The 27256-nt window shown below is 39.4% G+C and overlaps 1 protein-coding gene and 1 long non-coding RNA gene across 18 annotated transcripts in view; one reads left to right on the top strand and one right to left on the bottom strand.

The window, feature by feature from the left end:
* Gm36316 overlaps nt 1-17002 on the top strand; it is a 33454-nt gene extending 16452 nt beyond the window's left edge. The window contains exons 2-3 of the long non-coding RNA XR_386277.3: nt 14716-14914; nt 15665-17002. This is a non-coding gene — a long non-coding RNA (predicted gene, 36316). The remainder of the gene's footprint in view (nt 1-14715; nt 14915-15664) is intronic.
* The window catches only part of Htr4 (5 hydroxytryptamine (serotonin) receptor 4), a 179482-nt gene that overhangs the window by 113401 nt on the left and 38825 nt on the right, over nt 1-27256 (bottom strand). The gene's annotated exons all lie outside the window — the stretch shown is intronic.

The following is a 27256-nucleotide window of genomic DNA, read 5'->3' as shown; positions in this document are numbered from 1 at the left end:
GGTAGGATATTGAGTCCTTTGGGTACATCTGGCTCTGAGGGGAAATTTACTTTTAGATCTTTGAGGGTTCTCTATACTGATTTCCAGAGTAGCTACAACATTTTGCATTCTAAACAATGAATAAGGATTCTATTTACTTTGCATCTGCTCCAACATTTGTTGGCAATAGTTTGGTTGAGTTTGCCGTTCTGGTTGGCAGGAGATACAAATGACAAAATTGTTTTGAGATGTGTTCTCCAAATTGCTAGAAAAGGTAGCATTCTTTTTATTTCTTTTTTCTTCCTTTTACATTCTTCTTTCTTTCTCTTGTTTGCTTGCTTTCCTTTTCTTTCTGGGCTCTCTCTCTCTCTCTCTCTCTCACTCTCTTAAGCAATTGTATTTCTTCTTTTGGGAATTCTCTGTTTGGATCCCAAGCACAATTTGTTTTTCTTTACCTTTTATTGGATATTCTCTCTCTCTCTCTCTCTCTCTCTCTCTCTCTCTCTCTCTCTCTCTCTCTCTTTTACATTTCAAATGTTATCCCCTACCCAGGTCTCCCCTCTGGAAACCCCCTATGCTACATATGCAGCTGGAGCCATGGGTCCCTCCATGTGTACTCTTTGGTTGGTGGTTTACTCCCTAGGAGCTCTGGGGGTACTGATTGGTTCATATTGTTGTTCCTCCTATGGGGCTGCAAACCCCTTTAGCTCCTTGGGTCCTTTCTCAAGCTTTCCATTGGGGAACCAGTGATCAGTTCAAAGATTGGCAGAGAGCATCTACCTCTGTATTTGCCAGGCACTGGCAGAGCCTCTCAGGAGAAAGCTATATCAGGCTCCTGTCAGCAAGCACTTGTTGGTATCTTCAATAGTGTCTTGGATTAGTGACTATGTATGGAATGAATCCTTAGTTGGGGCAGTTTATGGATGGCCTTTCCTTTAGTCCGTGCTCCACACTTTGTTTCTGTATTTCCTCCTGTGACTATTTTGTTCCCCTTTCTAAGGAGGACTGAAGCACCCACACTTTGGTCTTCCTTCTTCTTGATCTTCAAGTGGTATGTGAATTGTATCTTGGGTATTCTGAGCTTCTGGGCTAATATCCACTTATCAGTGAGTGTATACCATGTGTGTTCTTTTGTGACTGGGTTACCTCACTCAGGATGATATTTTCTAATTCCATCCATTTGTCTAAGAATTTCATGAAGTCATTGTTTTTAATAGCTGAGTAGTACTCCATTGTGTACCACATTTTCTGTATCTAGTTCTCTTTTGAGGGACATCTGTGTTCTTTCCCACTTCTGGCTGTTATAAATAAGGCTGCTTTGAACATAGTGGAGCATGCATCCTTGTTAAATGTTGGAGCATCCTTTGGGTATATGTCCAGGAGTGATATAACTGGGTCCTCAGGTAGTATTATGTCCAATTTTCTGAAGCACAGCCAGACTGACTTCCATAGTGGTTGTACTAGCTTGCAATCCCACGAAAAATGGAGGAGTGTTCCTCTTTCTCCACATCCTTGCCAACATCTGCTGTTACCTGAGTTTTTGATCTTAGCCATTCTCACTGATGTCAGGTAGAATCTCAGGGTTGTTTTGATTTGCATTTCCCTGATGACTAAAGATGTTGAACATTTCTTTAGGTGCTTCTTGGCCATTCAATATTCCTCAGTTGAGGATTCCTTGTTTAGCTGTGTACCTCATTTTTCAATAGGCTTATTTGATTCTCTGGAGCCAACTTCTTGAGTTCTTTGTATATGTTGGATATAAGCCCTCTATTGGAAGTCGGGTTGGTAACGATCTTTTTCTAATCTGTTGGCTGCTGTTTTGTCCTATTGACAGTGCTCTTTGTCTTACAGAAGCTTTGCAATTTTATGAGGTGCCATTTGTCAATTCTTGATCTTAGAGCTTAAGCCACTGGTGTTCTCTTCAGGAAAATTTCCCCTGTTCCCATGTGTTGCAGGCTCTTTCCTACTTTCTCTTCTATTAGTTTCAATGTATCTGGTTTTATGTGGAGGTCTTTGATCCATTTGTACAAGGAGATAAGAATGAAACAAACCAGGAGCCAGCATCAGACTAACTGGAGAGAAACTTGAAGCAATCCCACTAAAATCAGGGACTAGATAAGGCTGTTCACCCCCCCCCCACCCCCGTCAATATAGTACTCAAAGTCCTACCCAGAGCAATTAGACAACAAAAGGAGATCAAAGGGATACAAATTGGAAAGGAAGAAGTCAAAATATCACTATTTGTAAATAGTATACTTAAGTGACCCCAAAAATTCCTCCAGAGAACTCCTAAGCTTGATAACTTCAGCAAAGTGGCTGGATATAAAATTAACTCAAACAAATCAGTAGCCTTCCTTTACTCAAAGGATAAACAGGCTGAGAAAGAAATTAGGGAAACAACACCCTTCATAATAGTCACAAATAATATAAAATACCTTGATGTGACTCTAACCAAGCAAATGAAAGATCTGTATTAAAAGAACTTCAAGTCTCTGAAAAAAGAATTCGAAGAAGATCTCAGAAGATGGAAAGATCTTCCATACTCATGGATTGGCAGGATTAATATAGTAAAAACGGCCATCTTGCCGAAAGCAATCTACAGATTCAATGCAATCCCCATCAAAATTCCAACTCAATTCTTCATAGAGCTAGAAAGAGCAATTTGCAAATTCATTTGGAATAACAAAAAAAAAAAAAACGAAAAACAAAACCCCACAAAAATTCAGGATAGTGAAAACTCTTCTCAACAAGAACTTCTGGGGGAATCACCATCCCTGACCTTAAGATGTATTACAGAGTAATAGTGATAAAAACTCTATAGTATTGGTACATACAAAGACAGGCAGGTAGAGCAATGGAATAGAATTGAAGACTCAGAAATGACCCCACATACCTATGGTCACTTGATCTTTGACAAAGGAGCTAAAACCATCAAGTGGAAAAAAGCATTTTCAACAAATGGTACTGGTTCAACTGGCTGTTAGCATGTAGAAGAATCAAAACACACTTTTAATGTGTCTTTTATTTTGGACGTTTTGTTTTTTTGAGATAGTTATTCTATCTTGAATATTAATCCTCTGTCAGATGTATTTGTGGCAAAGATTCTCTCAGTTCTCTGGAATTTTTCTTCATTGAATTGCATGTTTCTATAGCTGTGTAGACGCTTTTTATTTTTGTGATATTCTCCTCATCAACTGTTGGCCTCAATTCCTGGGGGCAAAATGGGGTCCTTTTTTAAATAGGCTTTTCCTTTAGTCCTGGAGGGCACTTCCTATGTTCTCTTCTATCCGTTTTGCTGTTTCATGTTTAGGTCTTTGATTCATTTGGAGTTGATTTTTGTTCAAGCTGATACCTGCAGGTCTAATGTTATTTTTCTACCGTGGACATCGGTTTCCCCATCACCATTTGTTGACAATGCTGTTTTTCCTCCAGCATACACCTTTGGCATCTCTGACAAGGGTCAGATGGCTTTAGTTACATGCAGTCATATTTGTTTCTTCAACTTGTTTCCACTGATCTAGATGGCTATCTTTGTGCCAGTACCATGCTGCTTTTATTACAGTCGATCTATACTATAGCTTTTAGTCAGCTACAGCAATCCCTCTTGTATTTGCAAAGGATTACTTAGTTATCTAGAATCTTTGATGATTCCATATGAAATATAGGATGTTTTTGTCCCTATTTTTGTCAAGAATATCAAGTTTTATTGGGATTGCATCAAATCTGTAAATTGCTTTTGGTGTGGTGATCATTCTCACAATATCAGTAGTTAATATTAAATATTTTCATAAATATAGCATATCTTTCTAATTTCTAGTGTCTTTCCCAATCTCACTGTAGAGATATTTAAGGTGTTTATATATGGGTCTTCTGTCTACTTAGATGGGTTCATTCTTAGATATCTTCTGTGGTTAGTGTGAATTATTATATTTTCATGATCACTTTCTAGGTGTGTTTGTTATTTATATGCAAAAATATTTTATCCTGGCACTTTTCTGAAACTATTGGCCATTTATAGAAGTTTTATGATTTTTTTTTGGTATCTCTTATGTATTCCATCACAGCATCTACAAATAGGAGTAATTTGCCTTCTTATTTTTTTCCACTTGTATCTTGTTTTCCTTCTCTTTTCTAACTTATTGAGCTATTGCTTCAAACTCTGTGTTGAAAAGGAGTAGGAATAATAAGCACCCTTCTCTTTCCTGAGTTTAATGGGATTGCTTCATCCTTGTCTCTAACCTCAACAGGAGAAGTTTTAATGTAAGGAATTGATGTAGCTTAAGAAAGTTGTCGCTTGAAAATTTTTTATAACTACACACTATGTGTTCAACTGGAGATAAAGGAAAGACTCTCTTTCTTGTGAAACCCATCAACTTTCACATTTTTGGCACACTCACAAGTTGTCGGGAACGTTTTTCCCCCCATAAAACTAGAAGTTTAACACATTGTTCTTGCCAAATGGGTCATATATTAAATCATTCATTTCTCCAGGTAGCTTGAGTGTAAGCAGAAAACAAACAAACAAACTCACTGACTCAAAAAGGAGGTTCAGCCAAGGAATGTGAGGTTAGTCACAGGCATGTTTGTCTACTCGCTCATTCAATCATTTCGTGTCCATGGGTGCATGCACCCAACAGAGTATTTGAATAGGTAGCCTCTCAGGCACTAAGAAGAGAAAACACATACAGTTTCTTCCCTCGGAGAATCCAGAAGTCACTGGAAAAGACAGACACAACCCAGAGACTGTGCATGTGTAAACTGATAGCTACGGTAGACAGTGTGAGAGAAACTTTGACCTTAGTGGTCCTGTGAGAAATCAGAAGTCATCGTTGAGGTGAGATTGCAAAGAGAACAGGAGTTACTGAAGAGCAGGCTGAAGGCAGGAACGAGGCTGCTAGTGCAGCACTGAGAGCCTTGGTCCAGCAGAAAAGAGAAGTCCATGGCTGGGATGGGATGCAGAGGAAAGGGTTGCACCATGCCCAAATGAAATCAGAATGGCAAATTTGAGAGACCCAGGAGCTGTGCCTTAGCAGTTCAGTGGGAAGCTACAGACTGAATTAAGAACACTGTCAGTGGGGAGGGCTTGATTGTATGTCCTTGTCTTGAGTATCAGAGTAAACAACAGTGTAGTGTGTGAGTCAGTTGATCAATTGCGTTTTGAGATCTGACCTTGGCCATGTCAAAGATTTTACTTATGTGTAAATCAGTATTTTTAGTGGATGTAGTATAACCTGCAGGGGCTGTTTATGATGACTAATGTAGACATTTGATCATGGCTATAGTTAGAGAACACAGCAGGCCTTTATGGGGCGATATACTGCAGTATGACAGAGAACCACTCATACAGAAAATACATCCAACATTCTCCATGAGGCTAACATGCATTGCCCAGCATTTGTGTAAATGAAATACTCTAGAATTCAACTTCTTTTACATGTAAATATGAAGAATTTTACACAGCTACCTGTTTATATTAACTAGATTGAAGGAAGATTATGCTGTCATTCTGTTCAAGCAAGCATTTATTATGTATCACCTGCAGCCAGTCGCAGTATTAGAGCTATTAATCTGGCACACAAGCCTTAGGTTGTGGGAAGTTGTCATATCCTCGGGCACTTAATGATCCTGAGCACATATTTTAGGGCTTTTGCTGTTTCTACTTTAGGCAAACCTGGGCATTTATATCCCATATGCAATTATATTATAAATTACTTAAAAATTTTAAATATTCTACTTAGCAAACTACATTGAAGTTTTTATCTGTGCATAATAAATTAAGCCACTTACAGACCTACTTCACTTTAATATAATAAAGAGATATTTACAAAATTACTTTACAAAAGAGGAAGTTAGTGGTTGTTCTGAAGTGAGGGGAAACACTGAAATAAAAAGCGTGAATTTCAAAATTGCGATGAGTTCTATTTCTTGAACATCCGGTGTATTGTTTTACAGCCTTGGCTGTTTGCTGCAAATGAAGCCCAGTGAGTGTGAAGTGTTGGAAAGACCGAAGCAGAGGCAAAGACTGTTTTACTACCAACAACATTAGAATGATCTGTTCTAGCTTCAAGATTCTCTCACAGTCTTTAAGAATTTTGACAGCTGTGATAAACATCTCCCATAAAAGGCTGTATTTCATTATCACATGAATATCTAATTTGCCAGATAGCTATTTGCAAACTGATCTGTGGAATCCTCGAACATTTGCATGTGTTATTGTTGTCCTTTCCCAGAATAACTTACGGGGTAGAAACACTTCCATGTACAAAATATTGCTGAGACAGGAATCTTGTGTGATGGTTTGACAATAAATGCCCAGCTGCAATGGACACTGTTACATAATTTACTCAGAGCATCCCACTGGGATCCAGTGAGTTCTTCCTAATCCCCTAGGCTTCATTATGATTTAATAATGATGGAATAAGGAAGAGTAATTCTCATTATTGAATGATACTGTGAGTCATAAAGAGTGCTGTTAGTACATTCACTCTTTTTATTGTCACAGCAAGTCTATAGAGACAGGCACTGTCACTATATCTGATTTGCAGAAGCAGCAGCAGCACTCGAGACTTGAACTACCATGTCTAAAGCCACAGAATGGAAAGGGGAAAGTCAGAAAATGATCACAAGAGTTCTCCTCACCCAAGAGCCTGAACTCTTCATTTCTATGATGTCCTAACACTCTTACTTTTATGATTTGTGAAGATAAAATAAAAGGGAAATGTAAATGAACATAAAGGCCTTGGGTCTTTGTTTTTGTTTTTGTTTTGTTTTGTTTTGTTTTGTTTTGTTTCTGAGAACTTCTTTGTGAACCATGAGTTTCTGGGCATACGTCGCTACAAGAAACTTGTCCTGCATACTTCCTAAGCCACTTCCCTCCAGTGTTCACACCTGAAGCTTTATTACCACTGGTCACAGTCTCCATCATTGTACTTTGAAACATTCTACCCTCTGGGTCTTATTTTCCATCCCCAGAGTGCCCCTGCTGTACTGTGACTCCTGTGTCTCTGTCTCTTCTGATGACGGTCCATGCCTTGACCCTCAGCATTCTCACCTTAGAACATGGCAACCCTTCAGTGAGCAATGGTGTTTAAACATAGTATGAAAGTTAAAGTTCTAGAGGTCAATGGATATGGTGAGAATCGTATTGGAAGAGAATCATCTTCATCACCAACCTGAGAACCATTGAGAGTTTTCTATTGGACAGGACAGCCTTCGGGATTATTTTATGCATTGTAAATGACAGCGTCGAAGAACCGGGAATTTCATCCTGGATACCAAAGACTCGGAGCTCATCATCACTGAGCCCTTAAGAGTGGTAATGAGTGCAGCCATGGAATCTAGGGGAAGGGAAAATTTGGCTCAAACTAAGAAACAATAACAATTTTCTTCTTCTCACATTACAGCATTGACCCAAGGAATAGTAGTTGGAATGCGATATTGAAAAGATTTCTGGGGACAAGTTCTCCATTATCATAGTGTCAGGAGATGGCACTCATAACTAGAATGCCAGCTCTTAGGAACCCAAGACAAACAGAAAGAGGGCAAGTGTCTTTCACTGGGAAGCTGTACTATAGAAAACTTTGTGCTGCTAAACACTCCTTCAGAAACCCAGGACCTGTCAGCCTCCCAATTCAGCTACAGACATCACAACAACTCCCCACCCCAAACAAATACAGCTGGCTTAGAAAAATACACTGATATTCAGCCGTGGCCATGAGCAGCCAGAGGGTAAGGCATTCTGAAGACAGCTGGCAAAGGCCCCGCATGGCATGAGGGCCGAGAACAAGTGACTGCGTAAGAGAGAAAGAGATGGATTGAGCATGGGTTTTGAAAATTAACATCTGGATTCAGCTTTCCACCAGCCAAAGCTTCCTTGAGCATATGTCACCTGAGATAGAGGCTGCTCTCTTGTAGGTGATGTCTTCAGATAAACTCAGTTTCCTTAAAACTCATTTCATTTACTTCTCTAAATGAGTCTGTGTTACTGTAACATAGACGTCATTGTGAGTGAGTGTGTTTGGAAAGTATTTTCTTCTTCCTTCATATCTGAATTTGTCCCAATATCACTTTCCCTGCCAGGGCTAGAACTAGGATGCTGCTTTTGAAGGATCATGATTCCTGTAATATCTGGTAGTTCTTTTCATTGTATGCATTCCGTATTACATCAATGTCCTATCCTCCATCAAATTAATTTTTTTTGCTATTGTCACAGTGCATAAAGTAAAATTTCTGGTTTCTGTTTCTGAAATGTCATTATAGAAGGGTTGATCCAAACTTCAAAGGAGAAAGAAGCTTTATAAAAACTAATAAATATAAATAACAAGGGTAAACCTTCAAGCATTCTAGGAAATTCCCTGGGTCATCTATAGATGAATGGCCAAATGATCATCTATTGAGGATAGCTTCTAGGCAGACTCCACCAAGTGCCTCCTATCTGTATCTTTCTCATCCTCTATCTCAGAGCCACTAAAGATGCCTCAGTTCTAATTCTGGCACTGGTTTGACTCACCAGGGGATGTGAGCAAACTTTGGACAATTAGCAAAGCTCCCCTCACCTAGATCCCTTCTTTCCCTATGTTGAATTTCTTTCCTTTTTTCTTCCTTTCTCTCCTCTCTTGTCTTCATTCCCCTTTTCTTTCTTCTTAAGTGCTTGGGTAGAACATGAACACATTCTTCTTGTTAATTATTGGATTGGCAATAATCTGGAATGACTGTGTATTGGCCTGGAAGACCAGAAAGACTAAAAGACCTGAGACAATTGAACTTCTGCAGTTTAGAAAGTGCTCGGACCTTTTAGATGTGAGTGTATAGCCTGGATTCTAGGAAAGTAAAAATGGACCATGGTGGGGACAGGAATGCTCTAGAGACTGGTGGCATAGTAGAAGATTGCTGATATAAATGAGGAACTGGGAAAGACAGGGTGGGAGAGGGAGAGCAACAAGGAGCAACTGAAGATGCATAAATTGCCCTAAAAGTGTTTTAAAAGACCATGGGAGATCATAATATTATCTGTTTACTTACCATTACACACAAACGTGTGTGTGTGTGTGTGTGTGTGTGTGTGTGTGTGTGTGTGTGTGTGTGTGTGAATATATAAACAGGTGTCAGTCGTGGAAAATTCCCTTTCAAGTTGTTGGTCAGATGAGTGCAAGAGACCCACCCCCAATATATTAGACTCTAGACATGGTTGCCTACCAGAAATTGAAAGTAAAGCCCTATTGCTAAAGAGTGTACTTTTTTTTTTTTTTGAACAGAGTATTAGGATAAGTAGGACAGGAACTAATCTGAAAGAATTCTCCTTGAGAACTAAATCTTACAGTACCAGAAGGAGCTATGAATACTGCCAGGAAAGAAAGTTAATCGATAACCCTGTCCAGTATAAATCATAGAAACCACAATGACTAGTAAGGTATCTTGAAAGATATAATAGTGGCACTTAGAGCCTGAGAGTAACTAACAGGTGTCTAATTAGACTTAAAGCCTGCCCTGTAGGAGGGAATTTATGCCTGACATGGTGAATTAAAATATAATTACATTGTTTCCCCTTCCCTTTCCTCTTTTTCTAAATTCTACTATATACTCTTCCTTTTTCTCTTTCTTATTCATGGCTTTTTAAAAATTAATTTTTGTTATACCCACACATGCACATATATATATATATACATATATATATACACACACACAATATGTGTGTATATGTATATATACACAATATGTATGTATATATGTATACACACACACATAGATACATACATGGTTTTGTATATACATATTTGTTCCTAAATAGAACCTGCTTAGTCTGTATAATGCTCTGTGTGTGTGTGTGTTCTCAGGGTTGACCATTTGGTATCAGCCAACTGACATCCTCTTCCTTGCCTACAGGACAGTCTTCATATCACCCAGAGTGATCAGTTACTGCCAAGATAATCTGACACCTAGGGAAGTACATTAAGTATTCATACGTCCTCATTCTTTCTTTAAATTACACCCTGGGGGCATGGCCAACCTTCCCTTCTAGCTTTCCACTTCATTCTAATATATATATATATATATATATTTTTTTTTTTTGCTGGATTTTACACAGAACATGTAACCTGCAGGAAATTTCTTTTCTTTAGACTTCTCCCGGTTAACTCTAAATTTGTATCTGTGGTGACCTTATTTTACTTGTACCTAGAAACTTGAAATATCTGTCTGTCTATCTGTCTATTATCTAACCTACTGAAGATCTGAAAACAGAAGGAATATTATTTGGAAGGAGAAAGGGATCAGCGTGTTGGGGGATGTTTTTGTGCACTGTGCATTCAAATGCTGATTTCTGTACCCAGAGATATAACTGCAGTCTATATTTTGGTATTGTCATTATAATGAGACATTTCCCTGACTCAGTGTTTTGTAAAATATTGTTCTTTGTCATCTTCTGATTGGTCAATAAGGAGCTGATTAGCCTATAGATTGGCAAGATTCCTATAGAATAAGGAGGAACTTCTGTGTCCTAAAAGAGAGGCAGAGGATCTCGGGTGGGCACAGGGCATTTACCATGAGCACACAGATGAAGAAGGAGGCCAGAGCAAAACCAAGATGGCAGGTAAAGGGCCACACAGCTGGGAAGTAGGCCAGGCCATCATAGCCGGTTAGAATAGCTCAGAACCTGCCCAGCTTAGTGCTAGCTGCTCCAGCTGCATATGTAGCAGAGGATGGCCTTGCCAGGCATCAATGAGAGGAGAGGTCCTTGGTCCTATGAAGGCTCAATAGATGCCCCAGTATAGGGAAATCGAGGGTGGGAGGCAGGAGTGTGTGGGTGGGTTGAGTAACACCCTCATAGACACAGGGGGAAAGGGGGTGGGATAGGGGGTTTCCAGGAGGGGGAGAAACCGGGTAAGGGGATAACATTTGAAAATAAAAATAGATAGATAGATAGATAGATAGATAGATAGATAGATAGATAGATAATCTCGGTTTTATTATAAAGAACAAAGGAGAGTGTAGAAAAGGCTGTACTTTTATAGAAGCAGGACTGGAAATGAGAGGTAATAAGGGATAAAAGTAAGAATAAAGTATATTGATAAATATGTGTGAAATTTCACAATGGCACCCCCTATTGTATGCTTAAAATTAAGTTTAAAATTTCTTTTATTAAATTATTTTATTTATATTCCAAATGTTGCTCCCTTTCCATTCCCCCTCCCCGAGTACACCACCTCATCCCCCTTCCACTTTACCTCTGAGAGGATGCTCCCCCCACCTCATTCACCCACTCCATCCCACCCTGCTCCCAGCATCCCCCTTCTCTAGGGCATCAAGTCTCTACAGGATTAGGTGCATCTTTCCCCACTAAGGCCAGAAAAGGCAGTCCTTTGCTACATATGTACCGGGGTCCATGGACCAGCCCATGTATGTTCTCTGGTTCTTAGTCTCTGAGAGCTCTCAGGGGTCCAGGTTAGTTGACACTGTTGTTCTTCCTATAGGATTGCCATCCCCTTCAGCTCCTTCAATCCTTCCCCTAACTCTTCCATAGAGGTCCCCAACCTCAGTCCACTGATTGACTGTAAGTATCTGCATCTGTCTCAGTCAACTGCTGGTAAAGCCTCTCAGAGGACAGCCATGCTAGGTTCCTGTCTACAAGCACAATATGGCACCAGTAATAGTGTCTGGATTTGGTGTGTGTGCATGGGATGGATCCCAAGTTGGCCCAGTCACTTGTCAGCCTTTCCTTCAGCCTCTGCTCCAAGTTTTGTCCCTGAATTTCCTTTAACAGGAACAATTCTGGGTCAAAACCTTTGAAGGTAGGTGGCTCCATCCCTCCACTGGAGTCTCTGTCTATCTACTGGAGGTGATCTCTTCAGGTTCCATCTCCCAACTGTTGGGCATTTTGGCTAAGGTCATCCCTGTTGGGTCCTGGGAGCCTCTCACAGCCTGTGGATTTGGATACATGTTTATATTCATATTGACAAAAGGATAAGTCTTGGTACTAAATTCATCATCATTTTCTCTTCTAGCAAGATCTACCTCATTAACAATCTCAACACTAAATTTTATTGCTAACTGGTGAGAGTTACTATTTGTCCAGCAGATACATAAAAATCAGTTGTCTTGAGTATTCACTCATACTCAGAGAATAATTCCCCCTAACAGTTCTGTTGTCTACTTCTGTACCATTGACTATTTTAGGTGTCACATATAAATCATACAAGGCTTATCCAGTGACATACTTAGTTCATATAACATAATTCTTTAGGATCATCTATACTGTTGAACAATGGCAGAACATATTTCTTTTTTTCAGTTAATTAAATAATATCCTGTTGTATGTATATATGACCTCCAATTCCACTTGGCTTGGTTCCAAATTTCCAAATCCAGATAGCCCCTCCAAGGTCCTGATTTAATCTTTTTTGTTTGTTTCTTTGTTTTATTGTTGTTGGAAACTAAAAAGGGGGGCCCTGGGGAAGATGGGGAAGGGGAAGACCCACACCTTGCCAGAGTTCCAACTATGCTCTGGTCAGTCAGGCGAGGGAGGGCTGCTATCTACCTTTCACTCATCCCTGGGTGGGCATCTAAGCCTCTCACCCACTCTTTGGGGGGTGGCAATGGGGCAGCCCTACCTGGGAGTCCTGGAGTTACTTTGCTAAAGCCACCAGGGTTATGGGAGAGAGGGATGAGGGAAGAGAGGTTCCCAACACTGGCGAGAGTGAGTGCAGCAGATCTTGATGAGCAGAGATTCTCTATAGTTTTAGAGCTTTATTATAGAAAGGCAGGGAGAAAGAGAGAAGGGGGAGAGAGGGGGGGCTAGAGAGAGAGAATAAGAGAGAGGAGAGAGGAGAGAGAGGAGAAGAGAGGAGAGAGAAGATAGAGGAGAGAGTGGGTGAGAGTGAGGGGTAAGAGGGAGACAAGTAAGAGAGTGAGAAGTAAGAGAGTGAGGTGGGGGCCTAACAGCCCCTTTTAAAGTATGTTGTCTTATCTTATTATTGCTAGGTAACTGGGGAGGAGTTTAGCCTGAAGGTCAGAAGCTTGGGACATTGCCTACTTCTAGCCATGTTTCTCTTGTGGGGGCTGTGGGGGCGGTAACTTAGGCAGCAGTCAGAGTTCCAGGAGCATGAGAGAATGCCTACTGTGTCATGAAGGTGAATTATCACCCTTTGGGGTTTAGACATCAGCTCAACTGGAGACCAGCCTGTCTGTGCATAGCCCAACTCCCCACAATTGTTGTTTTTATTGTTGTGGTTTTAAGCAGGTAGTGAGGTTTTTCTGTGGAGCCCTGACTGTCTTGCAACTCACTCTGTTGACCAGACTGACCTCAAACTCAGAAATCCACCTGTCTCTGTCTCCTGAGTGCTGGGACTAAAGGCATGTGCTACTACTGCTCATGAGTTCTTTGAGATGTCCACTCAGAAGCAAGATTATTGGACTCCACCATAATCCTACGATAATGTTAGAAATGTCCATACTCTTCATCACAGCTGCTATGCCATTCAATGTTAGGACACACATGTTCTGGTTTCTCTGTAACCTTGCCTGTGCTTCCTATCTTTAAAATCAAACCGGCCTTCTAACGGTGGTTTTGACTTCATTTCCTTTTTAATAAAGATATTGAGCATATTTTACTATGCCCACTGGCTATTTATGCACTTTTTCAATTTTAGAGAAATGTTTATTCTAGTCCTTTAGGCAAATGTTTTCATTCATTCATATATTCATGAATACTCATTCATTTTTCTTATTTTTTTATTCATTTTGCTCTTGAGATTATAATAGAGTTACAACATTTCTCCCTTCACTTTCTTCCCTCCAAACCTTTTCATATACACCTCCCCACAGTAATTCAAATTTTGGCCTTGTTTTTCACTAATTTATATGTATAGGTATGTATATACTTCTAAATATAACCTGTTTAGCCAGTATAATGTTACACATACATATGTTTTCAGGACTGAGAGCTTCAATTTTCAAACAATGTATTTTGATTATATTCACCTTCCCAATTCTGGCCAGATTCACCTTATCACATCCACCCCTCTTCCTTATCTACCCAATTTTGTATCATTTACAAACAAAACAAAGCAAAACCAAGAAGAAAAAAATACCTTCAAGGGTAATTGTGGTGCCTGAAATAGTCTTGGGCTACACTCTTAGAGAAAACTGACCCCTTCTTTACCAGACTCTAACAACCGCAGTTCTCATCATGCCTAGAGTTAAGAGTGTGTGCCTCTCTCTGAGTTCGGAGGCCGATCTCCATGTTCCCCTCATTTCATATACCCGCTGTCACCCAGCTATGGTCCTCAGAGTGTGACCTTGATTTTATTCCTTCGGCTGGGCAATCCTGTTTCAGGCTACTGAGTTTTGCACTGGACAGTCATGATTGTCCTTCATCTTTGTTTTTCTGCTGCCCCCTCCTCCTTCGTAGTTCATACAAGCTACTAGATTATGCTTTATAGTCTCACATAATTGTTGCTACTCTTCAGGAGGACAGAAGACCTTCCTGCCTTGTTTGTTGCTGTATTCTGCAGGCCACAGGAATTCTCGGAGCCAGAGCTGGCACCTGATATTTGTCAACTGAATGCTGTGTAATTCTATTAGCCCTAAAATTCTAGGCTCCTGAGACAAAATTTGATGAATATTTGTGAGCCATGCTTGGCAGGTTTTATTTATTATATTTTATTATATTTTATTTTATTTTTTGAGGCTAAGTGGATGAAACGAATGAATCCTGAAACAATGTTATCTTGAATTTCACAGAATGCAAAATATAGAAAGTATGTCAGCACCAAGCTACCAAAGTGCATTCAGAAGCAGAGGAAAGTGGTGAACCAGACTTGCCTTGGGACACAAGGAATTGAATTCCACCAGTATGTTTGGAGATGGGGATGGGGATTGTAGCGAGATCCATCACGGTCTGAATCTCTACAAAGCCAGGTGCGGGGGGTAGAGATAACAGGTGAGCTCATGGTTGTCCCTTCTTTTCTCACCCCACATTCCCCACTACTCCTCATCCTCCTAACTCTAATTCTGATGGCTGCAGAATCTCATGAGACATTGTCATTTCTTATGTAAAGTGTTCGCCGACTGTCCAGTATGGCTGAGATATTTTTATGCCTATCGTTCTGGATAGGATGCACGAACTGTGTAACTCTTCTGTGTCACACCTGGCTGCTACAAGAACTTATGTCACTGCCTTGGTCCTTAGAAGCTACCTTTATTAGGCTTAAGAGTAGGATGGCTTGAAGAACTACCAGTACCACCAATAGATTATCATATAACTAACAGTGAGCAAATAAATCAAAGTTATTATTTTGTAGCATTGAATAAGGGCCTTGAAGATACTTAAGCACAATAGTACATCGGAGCTGGAATAAATTCTAAACAGTTTGTGCCCATTGGCTTCACTTGAGGCTGGAAAACTTAGAGGGGAGGTGTTTAGGTCATAGACTAAGCAAGTAGTGCATCTAGGATTAGACTATAGACCTGGGCATCGAACACCAGAGTGAATTGATGCAAGCCAGGGGTCCTTTGACATCCTGAGGTTTGAAGGAAACTGGGGTGACATTTCCTTCCATCAGAAGCCCAAGAGGTAGGAGGCCTGCTCCTCCCACATAATGACAGATCTGCTCCTCAGTTCCCCTTCACTCATTTGTACCTGTGTCTCTCCTGTCACTTTACATAACTAACTGCTGTTTATTCTTTCCAGGTAGGCTTAGTTGGGATCCAATCTACTCCTTTAAAGAAGCCTTCAGAGAACCATGACAAGGTGGCGCTAAGGGCAACTCAGGCTGCATCTCTAAGGGCAATCCAGGCTGCATCGCTCCTTTAGTTGCTGCTCTTGGGCCCTGGCTCATCACACCGGAAACCCTGGGGAAGCCTAGTCCAGAAGTAACAGTGACCCAGACTCAATCTCAAGGCTGCATTCTAAAAGTACCCAGCTCTTTGTTTCTGCACAGTTCCCTCACACCCGCGGCGCCCCCACCTGAGTTTCCTCTTCTAGTCTTCAAGGGGGTGGCCATCTTTGGTATTTCCTCCCTTAACTTTTCCGGAGAGATTTTGGGAACTTTAATGTAATTTCAACCATGTAGGGAAGTAGCATGGAAAGCAGAAAGAAAGGAAAACACCAAGGCCAGAAGATTCGGATCTATCTAGTCCCGACTCTGCCACCAAGTATCTCTTCTCAGTCTCCCAGCCGAAGCCTCCATCAATCTGCCATTATGCACCAGCACTTTTTTTTTTCTTCACTATCAGCATGAGGATTTGCTGGTGACATGCTTCTGTAAAATCTTCTGAAATAATTTCTAATTAGGAACATTTCAGACATCCCAAAAAGGACAGTTAGGTCTGAGAAATGTAAACTGAGGACAGACTTTGAAGGTCTTAGACTCTGAGGGTTGGGGAAGAACTGTATGTGGCAAAGAGTCTTCCCTCCCTCACCTTCTGGTACACTCAAGTCAGTTATATATAGGTTCTTTTATTACACATATACATAAGAGCAAGACATGCTGTTTAAGCATGTCTTTTATAGACATGTCTTTAAGAAAAGGACAGGTCGTCTTTTGCAGATAGTAGCACCACACTGATAGCATCCTTGGCAGCTGTTCACTACATTCTCTGGAGATATCTGTAATATGCAAATAGAGCTGAGTTGGTTAATATTGACTGTTAGCCAAAGACAGGACTAAATCCCAGCCTACTAATCCATTTTCTTGTTAGGGACTCATAATTCATTTCCACTGTTTAGCTCCCATAAGCAAGCTACAATGCCAATCTTACACGAAAGTTCAAAAAATTATTTAGTGTAATAAAACCTCGTTGTGTAAGGGTTGGCATTTCCACGTGTTCTTTGAGAGCCGGGCCTTTAACATTTACCTATTGGTCATTCCGTTCCCTTCCTTTAAGGATTATCATGTTTCTCGTTTTCTGGTTAGATTGTTTTAATTTTTAAATGATCTTACAGGTTTTATCTGGACTCTTATATGCCCATGGCACAAGTTCTTTGGTGGTTATGGGTTTACAAACAACTTTTCCAGTTGGGCCCATATTTTGTGCCATGTGTTGTCATGTTAAAGCTTTGCTTTCCCCTTCATGAGATTATAATGTAAATAAATGATGTATATTGGTGGAAATTAACATGGTGTCTTGGCATATGTACCAGGAAATGATTAAGTCTAACGACTTAGCATATTTACTACACTCAGAGTGTGTTCGATGAGTCCCGGGGATACATAATTTCTTGCTAAATACAGCAATTATGCTGCCCGCCAGACCTCCAGTTATGACTTACCTCGGCTATAATTGAAACTGTGCTCCATGTAGCCAGCATCTTATTCCACACCACGCCTTAGCCCCCAGAAACCACCTCACTTTCTGACTCTACATGCTTGCCTGTCTGAACTTTCACATTAAGGTAGAATTTGATTCCTGGGTTATGAATTTTATTCCTCGCTGAAGATATTTTTAAAACAGAGTTCATATTTGAGAAAATATTAACCTCAACAAGTGTCCTTTTGGACATGTCTTAAATTTTTCTTTATGTAGGACATGGGGCTGCATGTAATATTACAAACTTCTGTTGTGTTCTCGGCTTCCAGAATATGAGAGTAACATAAATTTCAACTTCAAATGTATATTACAAAATGGGAATCTTTATTATTCATGTTTCACCAAGCTTCCTGACTTGGGTCTGGTCTGCTGACCCAAATTGCAGCATCACCTTGGGTACCTCACGCTCATCTTTACGGTTTCCAAAGCCTGAGGGCTACAATGTACATCCTTTGAGCTCTTTTTCCTCATTTTTGTCTTCTTCTCCTACCTCACATGCTTCCATTTTAATTTTTAAATCTCATACTAGACTTCAACTTCCTACTTCTTGCCTCTGTTAAAACCTTGCCACCGTGTAAATCATTATCTAGATTGCAGCCAAGTGTTTCTGAAATTCTAGTGAAATCAATCATACCCCTCAGCTGCTTACAACTCTATTCTGAACCCTCGTGAGCTTCCAAGTAAAGCCCTAACTCAAAACTAAAATACATAAGTCACCGGTAATCTGATACAACTTTGTGTTTTATTTCTTTCTAATCCACCTCCACAATGCTTCCAGATGAACAATATCTCAAATATTATAATGTTTTAAATCTATTGAGGTCACCCCAGATATTTTATATGTCATAAAATAATCAATAATCTGACTTTAAAATCCAGTGAAAATCTCTTAGCATGGAAGATGACCCCATCTTTTCTGGTGCTAACACTGTTTCTCTTTATGTTTAACAGAATGAGCACACCGGGTGCCAGTGAGCACGGTATTCTACTTTTAAATAGTATGGAAATGACCTTCATTTGAAACATTTCACCTCACAGTATAATAGGGCTGGAGGATGGATCAGGAGGTAAAAGTGTTCACTGTGCAAGCATCAGGATCAGAGTTCAAATCCCAACTCCTACATAAAACACCAGGCATGGCAGAATGTACCAGTAACCTGTGTACAATATTGGGATGAATTGTTGGGGCTGGTGGACTACCAGCCCAGCTCCAGGTTTAAGGAAAGGCACTGTATGAAAGGAGAAAGGCAGAGAGCAAACAGAACAGGTCACTTCCTCCTCTGGCCTCAGTGTGCATGTGAGTGCACATACAAATAAATTAATAAATAAAGCATGTAATATATATCTCTAACTTGCTTTTGGTCATTTGGTTTTAGCACAGCAATAGTAACCCTGAGTAAGACACAGAGTCAGGGACAAAGCTGAACCAAATCCTGATCTTGACAGTTTCCATGAAGCTACGGCCACGCCCCTTTACAACAATCTCAATTCCGTTTCAAAAAGCCTATATGAGCTTTCATTTTCCATGTTACGTACATGGATTCGTGTTATAAAAGAACAAGCTTTCCCATCCATTTGTTCCCTACCTGCTCATTAAAAACTGATTGCTTCAGATAGAAAAAAAATTGAAAGCAAATACATGAAAGATGGAGCTCTTCAAGAAAGCCCACCTGGCATAGCAGAGCAATGTTCATTCTTTTTCATAGGAACAATTTAAAATATAAGAAAACAGATGCGGCCACATGGGGAGAATCAGCTAGCATTTGTGACTTCTGTTCACAATACCAAAATGTATTTTTGAGCTTCCTTGATAAAGAAGATTCCCTGACAGAAGTTAATCAGTTCTGGACTCTTTAGGAAGGTTGGAGAGTCAAGGGTACCAGGCACCTAACTGCAAAACACTGGAACAGCACCGTGTATCAACTCGGGAAATTCCAGCCCCATAGACAACACAGGCACAGGTGCCAGAGCTCACCCTGCAGCGTCTGGGGAAGGCACTAGAGGTGGCATTTACCTTTTATCTCTTCAAAACTCAGACAAACCACTACCTATTCAACTAGGAAACAGATCACAGATGCCACTCCAGACAACTATTCACAAGAAACTATCAGTTGAAATCAAAGGTAAATGAAAAACTTTTCACATGAAAGCAGACTTAAGGAATTTACAGCCATAAAACCAGCTCTCCAGAAGAAAGTATATTTTGATTGGGAGAGAATATTAAACATACCCAAGAGGTCACAGGGACTATATAGTCCCAGAACAATTAACTTTAAGAAGTCTAAGAAAAGAAAAAAAATCATGACAAAATACCAGGAATTAGAAAACATTCAGTAAGAACTCTCAATATTGATAGTCTCAATTTCTGGAACAAAAAGATGACTAACAAAGTGGATTAGTAAAATGGATCCATCATTTTTGCTGCTTAGCCCCAAGAAACACATTTTACCAATAATGATAGATACCACCTTAGGGTAGAAATATGGAAAATGGTACATCAGGCAAATGGAACAAAGACAGAAGCAGGCATAGGTGTCTGATACCCTACAAAATGGATTTCAAAGCAAAATTAATCAGAAGAGATAGGGAAGAAGATTTCATATTTATTGAAGGAAAAATCCACTGAAAGGATGTTATAATTCTAATCATTTATGCATCAAATGCAAGGCATTGAGTTTCATAAAACAAATATTATATCTAAAATCACAAAATGATCCTACAGAGCAATGGTGAGTGACTTCAATACCCCATTCTTATCAATAGACAGCTCATGCAGTCAAAAACCAAATAGAGAAACTCCTGTTCTAAATGACATCATAACATAATTTTTTAAAAAATGGACCTAACAGACAACTACAGACTATTCCACTTGTCTTAGTTAGGGTTTTACTGTCATGAGCAGACACCATGACCAAAGGAAGTCTTACAAAGGACAACATTTAATTGGGGTTATAGCTTCTAGGTTTTAGAGGTACAGTCCATTATCATCAAGGTGGGAGCATCCAGGCAGCATCCAGGCAGGCATGGTGCAGTCAGAGCTGAGATTTCTACATCTTCATCTGAAGGCTGACTCCCAGGCAGTTAATATGAAGGTCTTAAGCCCAAGCACACAGTGACACACCTAGTCCAACAAGACCACACCTCCTAATAGTGCCACTCCCTGGGCCAAGCCTATATACACCATCACACTCAAACATTAAAGAGGGCACTTTCCTCTTATAAACCCACAGAACTTTCTCCAAAGCTAAGCACATATTAGGGCACAAAACAAGTCTCAACAAATTTAGGAACACTGAAATGTCATCTTGTGTATTATCTCAGCACAGAAGGATCAATTTGATGACCACAGCAATGCAGAGAAAGTACACAAGCTCATAGAAAAAAAGGCAACAAAACCCAGCAAACAGCTGGATAAAGGTTGATCCAGAGAGAAATCAAGAAGGAACACTTTAAACTCCTAGAATTGAGTGGAAAATAAAAGCACAACACATCAAAATTTATGGAATGCAATCAAGGCAGCCCTAAGAGGAAAGTTTATAACACAAAGTGCCTACACCAAAAACTTGGAGTGACTTCATTTTGGTAACTTAATGCTGCACCTGAAGGCAGATTTAGAAACCTAAGAACAAACCACACCTAAAAGTTGATAATAGGTATCAACATAGTGCTTAAATCTTAATTAACTAAAGCCATGGAACAAGTGCAGAGAGAAAGGATATACAGATAGGGAAAGGAGTCAGAATATCTTTATTTGCAGATAATTGATGATTGTATATATAAAAGACTCATAAAGAGCCCACCAATAGCTTCCACTACCTATTCTACATAGTTATTCTACACAGTAGCAGTATCTGAAATCAGCAGGCAACCATCAACAGCCTTCTCAGAAACCAATAACAAACATGCCAAGAAAGAAACCGGGGAAGCAATCTAATTCACAAAGGCCTCTAAATGTATATTGGAATAACTCTAAAGTAAAGACTTACACAATGAAAACTTTCAGACACTGAAGAAAAAAAATTGAAGATAATTCCAGATGGGAAGACCGTCCATGCTCATGGATTCGCAGAAATAATATTGTGAAATGGTCAGCCTACCACAAGCAATCCACAGATTCAACACAATTCCAACTCAGTGCTTCTCACAAACTGGGAAAAAAATTAATGCATTTGGAAACATTGAAAGGTTCAGGACACCCAAACGATGTGAACCATTAAATAAATGAATAGAAATCTACTGGAGGTGTCGTCAACCCCTATTTCAAGTTATGCTATAGAGATAGAGTCAAATAGACACACGGTGATCAATGAAATAGAACTGAGGACTGAGGCATACAAGTTCATGTACCTACTGCCATCTGATTTTTGGTAAAGAAGTTAGAATACACACTGGAGGAAAGACAGCACCTATAACCATTTGTGTATAGAAGGCTATGTTAGAACCAATAATGAAAGTCTGATTTACATCAACAGTCACTGAATTAATATTTGCTGAACATATACTACCTTAAGAAATTGGGTAAAATATGAGTGTTCATCTTTAAGTATCATAATGCTTTGCAGGAAAAACTTACCATAAAATCTCATAAATACTAAAATGAGAGGTATCAGTAAAATATTTAAGAAATATGTCAGTGTAAAGACAGTTAGCTCAGGTTTTCCCTTAGAAAGTGATATCTAACCTGATCAATGGTAGAGGTGATGTGACAGTCACGTGATAAGATAGGAAAGACCCCGCCCTTAGTACAAGAAAATTCAACTTAAGGGGAAATGAAGGAACATACTAGACCTGGGATACATGTAGAAAGTGGCACAATACAGCTACTCAAAATGTACATTGTATTATGGAGTTATGTGTCATGTAGGGAGTGTGTCCACATCACTTAAGATTCAGTTCAAGCATGCAGTGTTTCAGTTCTGTTGAAGAAATGGAATAACAATGAGTAATCGTTTATTGACTGATTTATTGACTGATAAAAGTAGGGCACTCTCCTGGCCTAAAAATCAATAAGATGCTGGAGAGAGTAGACAGGGATCTTCATCAGAGTGGCACATTATATACTCAATTAACTGACCGACCCCATGAGAGGATGCTGCAGACAATTTTGTTCACTATTCACTGAAGAATCTCCAGTTCCTAGATAACGATGAGACAACAAGATCTGCTATCTACTGTGTCCTATTCCAGCCCAGTTCCATTGACATCCCTGGATACAAACACTGGGACTCCCCTTGTAGATCAAAGAGTAACACTGAAAATTGCAAACAACATATATCCTCTGAACACTGGCCTATTGTTGCATACAGCTCTCAAGAAAGGAAAGAGGGATTTATTTGTTCTGACACTAAAACAATGGGGTGTGGGATTTAGAGAGACAGAGACAGAGACAGAGACAGAGACAGGGAGAGGAGGGAGAGGGAGAGGGAGGGGAAAGGGAGAGGAAGGGGGAAGGGGGAGGGGAAGAGGGAGGGGAAGGGGGAGAGGGAGAGCATCTTTGCTGTCATTTGCACATACTATTTTATCCCAAGTTCCAGGAACTTTTTAGGGTGATTTTTGACTATATGGTAATTCACTTAGGTGTTACTCTTAGGAACCCATCCATATGGTTCTGGTTTAGGAAAACTGAAAGAATTTACCATCCTGTAATTTAAAGTTACAGAATCTGAAAATACAAATTGTAGGTTGTGCTGGGCGGTGGTGGCATATCCCTTTAATCCCAGCACCTGGGAGGCAGAGACAGGTGGATTTCTGAGTGTGAGGCCAGCCTGGGCTACAGAGCAAGTTCCTTGACAGCCAGGGCTATATAGAAAAAGAACATCTTTTGAAAAAACAAAACAAAGCAAAAAAAAAACCAAATTGTGAGTTGCATAAAGATGAAAAGAGAGCCAGAGAGTCTAGAATAAATCTTAATAAGATATCCTTCAAACTAATAGTCCCTTCAAACTAATAGTCGAAATAGCCAAGATAAATTGAGAATTCTTCCCTTCCTCATGAGCACATAGAGGGACACTTGTTAAAGAAATGCTATAGTTCCTGGAAACAACATTCTTCCACACTACTCAATCAAATGCTGACCTGGGAACTTCCATTTGTCAATCAATTCCTCACTGAAGGGGAAAAAAAAAAAAACTATTTTGACAATTGCTTCCCTAGATAAAGTTACAGATCCTGTACTTTGCATCTAGAAGGCCAGTTGGATCTTTTGTCCACTTTGTTTCTTATGGTATTTATTTTCCTCTTTCTTCTGTTTATTTTTTTATATAGAAAATAACGAACAGGACTTTACAGCTATCGAGACGCACACATAGCAATTCTATTCCTGTTGCTAAGCAACAAGAGCCATGTACCAGCACAATGAATGGATTCTGGTCAGCTGTATTATACAAGCAGCTATCAAGAGCTGTCTTCATAACCACGGGGCTGAGTAATCTTGGCCACATATACATCTGAATTTACCTGACAAAAGGAAAACCTTTCATTTTAAATCTTTCTGACATTCAGGGTTTTTTTTTTTCTAAAATTTTTATTTAATTCTCCTTGATGAGAAATTAACACAATCTATTATAACAATAATCATCATCTCAAGAGTGGAAAGTAGCAGAGAGGACATCAATTTTCCTGGTTCAGATTGTATTCCCCCGAGCCTGGGATTCTCCATGGCCTCCTTTCTGATCCCAGAAGGCAGGCTTTCTCCCTACTCCCCTACTGTGCCATCCACCCAGGTGATTCTAAGAGAATTTTCTGTATCCTATTGTGATCAGTACTTGCTCTCTTCAGTCACTTTGAAGAAAAATACAGCATTGTTGACTATACTGTTTTTATTTTTATTACAAAATAATGCACTAAACAACATCTGTGCAATATAGATGGATGTATGAATGGTAACACCCATGATCTCACTTATCAGTGACAAGCAGTATAGATAAATATTTTTGAACATAGTATTACAGATTTGTATGCATATACATAGGTATATCCTTCCAATATATTACCTGTATGTATAGTTGTAGCTTGCTTTATAAGTTTACTGATAGCCAATATCACAATTATCTATTACCATAAAACTCTGAAAAATGAATAACAGGGTATGTTATCTGTATCAAGACAAGTCTATTAATCTTACTATGTCTTCCTCTGAAGCTAACCATAGCTAGCTTGCATTATTAATTTCCCAGTTCAACTAATTGCTCATTCCCTTTTCATTTATACTGATATTATCTTAATTCAAGTCTCTTGTCTGGCCTTTTACTTTAACAACTTTAAGTAGACTTGAGTTTTAAATGTTACAGACCCCAATTCAAAGTGGCTTAAACAGAAGCGAATGTTTGGCTACACTGATGAAGTTTCCAGTAGGAGTGAATAGCTACATGCCGCCATAGCATCAAATAAGTATAGGGGTACCTGGCTCCTGTCCATCCACCTTTTTGACTTAATTCTTGGGCAGATTGTCCCCCAAATGTGATGAAATGGCTACTACCTGTTTCTCAAAACTTCCATAATCTCTAGAGAGGGCAATATCAATAGATCAATTAACATGTTACTCAAGTGTGTTTGGATCCCTAGAACCCATGTGAAGCCAGGCATGTTGGTATTCATTTGTATCTCAAGTATGTGAGAGGGAGACAGAAAGTCTTGTCTAGTCAGTGTAGTTAATTGGTAGTTTATGAGTTCACTGAGAGATTTTTTTTAAAGGTGGAGAAACACACAGATCTGGAACTATATGGAGTCTCACTCATAACTCCTGGTAGGAACCCTTGACCTAATCAGTCTACACACCAATCTGTCAGGCACTCTGACTGATACACCATTCTGAGACATGAGGAAGGCAGACTCAGAATATCTAGTAGGATACCCAGACCCAGTCTTTATTCCCAGCCTGACAGCCACCCCAACCCATCATACTGCTTTAGCCCATATTGTGTCCTGTGGCATTGAACCTAGAAAAAGAGACCCTAGCCTGGCTTCCACACTATCCTTCCACATGGGGATTATGCAGCATCCTATGCCCTTTCGCCATGGAATACCATCAATGGGCAGGCACTGTGGTCCCAGACTGTATGACCTAAGGACCTTCTGCAGGACCCAGTAAGCCCTCCATAGACTTATGAACATAGGCAGTAGAAACCTACAAAATTACTCTTGGCCAGAAGTTGCACCTACCCCTCAACTGAACTGAGAATACTTCTGACACCTATTCACACATCAACACAGAGTAGATACACGAATGAAAATGAAGCATAATTCAGTTTATTCACAATCTGACAGGTTGGGAAAACAGCAAAGATTCAAACACCCACACAACAAAGGTGTGATCTGATATCCATACCAAAAAACACTAGCAATGATCTAACACTACTCATTTTCTGTCTCGTTGCAAAAATGCAAACAGCATGAACAACCAAGAGAATATATTTCCTTCAGAAATTAGCATTCCAATCAAAATATTCTGTAAGAAAAGCAACTTACCTGATATACAAGACAATTACTTCAAAGTAACAATTATAAATACGTTCAAGGACCTCAAAAAGGATATGAACAAATGACAGAATTAAGAATATGAAAACACAAGCAGGTGAATGAAACTAAAAAGCAACTCAATATGTGAAAAAAATGGAGTATCTGAGAAATGTCAAATTTAAACAATATACAAAGTGACAAGCTTTTATAAGACAAAAACCTTAGAGGAAAGCCTTGCCAATAGATCGGCTCAAATACAAAAGAAAGGATAAGGTCTTGAAAGCAAGGTAGGGGAAATAACTTTGTCAAGGAAAATGCAAAATCTAGAGACAAAACAAACCAAAAATTAAAAAAGAATAGAACATATAGGAACCATGGAACATCATAAAAGATCAAACCTATGAATAATAGTTACAGAAGAAGAGAAGAACTACAGGTCAAAGATACAGACAATATTTTTAACAAAATCATGATGGAAATGTCCCAAATCCAAGGAAAGATACCTATTAAGGGGCAAAAGGTATAAAGAAAATCAAGTAGACAAGACCAGAAAATAAACTCCTCATATCATATAATATACAAAATATGAAGTATAGAGAACAAACAAAGAAAAATCAACTCAAATATAAAAGCCAGCCATTCAGAAAAGCAGATGAGTTTTCCAGGGGTATTTTGAAAGCTAGAGGGCTTAGACTGATGATTCATAAATTCTGGAAGGCTACTGATGCCAGCATAGACTACTATACCCAACAAAACTATCAGTCAGAAGGAGAAAATAAATGTTCCATGATAAAAACAGATTTAAGGAATGTATGTCATTGTCTTAGGTAGAGTTTTATTGCTGTGAACAGATATCATGACCAAGACAATTCTTATAAAGGACAACATTTAACTCATATAAAGGCTCACAGGTTCTGAGGTTCAGTCAGTCATCATCATGGCAGGAAGTATGACAGTGTCCAGACAGGCATGGTGTTGAGAAAGGAGCTGAGAGTTTTATATCTTGATCAAAAGGCAAAGAGAAGACTGGGATCCTCACCCCCACAGTGGCACACTTCCTCCAACAAAGCCATACCTCCTAATAGTGCCACTGCCTAGACCAAACATATTAAAAGCAACACTGTCATTAAGTCAACTTTATAGATATACAGAAGCAATATGTTGTTCTGAAAAATAAAATAAAATACCCAAGAGAAAAAGGAACATTTACTCCCAGAACAGTTAACAAAAAGAGATAAAAGAAACAATACCACCACAACCAAATAATAGAAATTTAAAAACAAATTTCAACAATAGCTCAAAATTAATAGTTGCAATACTCTAATAAAAAACACACAGAGCAACTGACAGGAGTAATAAACAGGATCCATCTTTATGCTGTCTCCAAGAAACACACCTCACCATCAATGATAGACACTATTTTAGGCTAAAGGCTGAAAAGAGGTATTACAAGCAATGAAACTAGAAGCAAGCAGGCATATCTATTCTAATATCTGACAAAATAGACTTCCAACAA

This window comes from Mus musculus, chromosome 18 (genome assembly GCF_000001635.26).
Source record: "Mus musculus strain C57BL/6J chromosome 18, GRCm38.p6 C57BL/6J".
Lineage (NCBI taxonomy): Eukaryota > Metazoa > Chordata > Mammalia > Rodentia > Muridae > Mus > Mus musculus.
The sequence above is the reverse complement of the archived record's forward strand: the minus strand, read 5'-3'. Positions and strand labels throughout refer to the sequence as shown.